At 41.7% G+C, this 1,342-nt stretch overlaps 1 pseudogene; it reads left to right on the forward strand.

Annotated features, from left to right (window-relative positions):
- Nucleotides 1-913: 913 nt before the first annotated feature.
- LOC127793628 (small nucleolar RNA R71) lies at nt 914-1,013 on the forward strand (annotated as a pseudogene).
- Nucleotides 1,014-1,342: the final 329 nt, after the last annotated feature.

The raw sequence follows: 1,342 nt of genomic DNA on the forward strand, positions 1-1,342 counted from the left end.
TTGCACCTGCTCATGATTATAGTTCCCATTATTTGATGATTCCACTTGATTTGTTTGCCTCACGGGGTTGGGATTTGGTTGAGAAGGGAATTTCCCAAGTTCTCTCACAGTCAAAGTTTGAGTTAGCTTGGTTAGCTGACTCCTCATATCCTCAATTGCCTTATTTGTTTGCTCTTGGAATTTTGCTACCTGAGCATTGTTCCCCATCTGCCCTTGCATAAATTGTTGTAGAGTATCCTCTAGGGATCTCTTATGCAGTGGCTGATATGAGCCAGATGGTCCTTGGTTAGGCTGGTAGGGCTGTGGCTGAGGTTGTGGCTGTGGTTGTGAGGGAAATGGTTGGTGTGGCTGAGGTGCTGAGTCATTTCTCCAAGAGAAATTTGGGTGGTTCCTAGAATTTGGATGGTAGGTTTTTGAGTTTGGGTTGTACCCTTGATAATTTTCACCCTGGTTCTGGTTTTGGTATATCCTACCCTCTGTTTGCCTTGGTTGTGAGTTTGAAGTTTGGCCATACAACACTTCTTTGAAAGCAGGGAGAGTTGGACACTCCTCTGTTCTATGGCTATTGGCTTCACACACTACACAATGCACCTCTACCTCATTGATAGCCTTCATTTTTTTCATCTCCAATTCTTCCATTTTCTTTGTCAACAGAGCTAATCTAGCACTGATGTCATCAATTTCATTTAATTGGAGTTTTCCCTTTGGTTGTGGATTGTATTGGTCTCTCAAATCTCCCATGGTCAATGGCCCAACTTCCCAATTTCTAGAGTTTTCAGCTACATGGTCAAAGTATGCAACAACCTCTTCAGGAGTTTTTTCATAAAAGTCACCATTACACATGGTGGACACCAGCATTTTCAAATTAGGAGTTAAGGCATTAAAGAAGAAACTAACTACCCGCCATTGTTCAAAGGCATGGTGTGGGCAAGAATGCAAGAGGTCCTTGAAACGTTCCCAAGTTTGAGAAAATGTTTCATTTGGTTTACAGACAAAATTCATCATTTGCCTTTGGAGTGATGCTGTTCTATTAGCTGGGAAGTATTTTTTTAGAAATTTTGTTTGCATCTCCCTCCAAGTTCCTATTGATCTGGGCTCTAGAGTCCCTAACCACATTTTTGCTTTATCCTTGAGTGAGAACGGGAAGAGTTTTAGTCTAACAGTGTCCTCATGAATATTTTGATCCCCACAGGTACCACATGCCTCTTCAAAATCCCTCATGTGTGTATATGGATTTTCAGAATCCATACCATGAAATGTGGGGAGCATTTGTATGGTACCTGGTTTAAGGACAAATCGATGATGGTTTATTGGTAGGATTATGCAAGAGGGAGTGGTTTGC

This window comes from Diospyros lotus, chromosome 1 (assembly GCF_014633365.1).
Source record: "Diospyros lotus cultivar Yz01 chromosome 1, ASM1463336v1, whole genome shotgun sequence".
NCBI lineage: Eukaryota > Viridiplantae > Streptophyta > Magnoliopsida > Ericales > Ebenaceae > Diospyros > Diospyros lotus.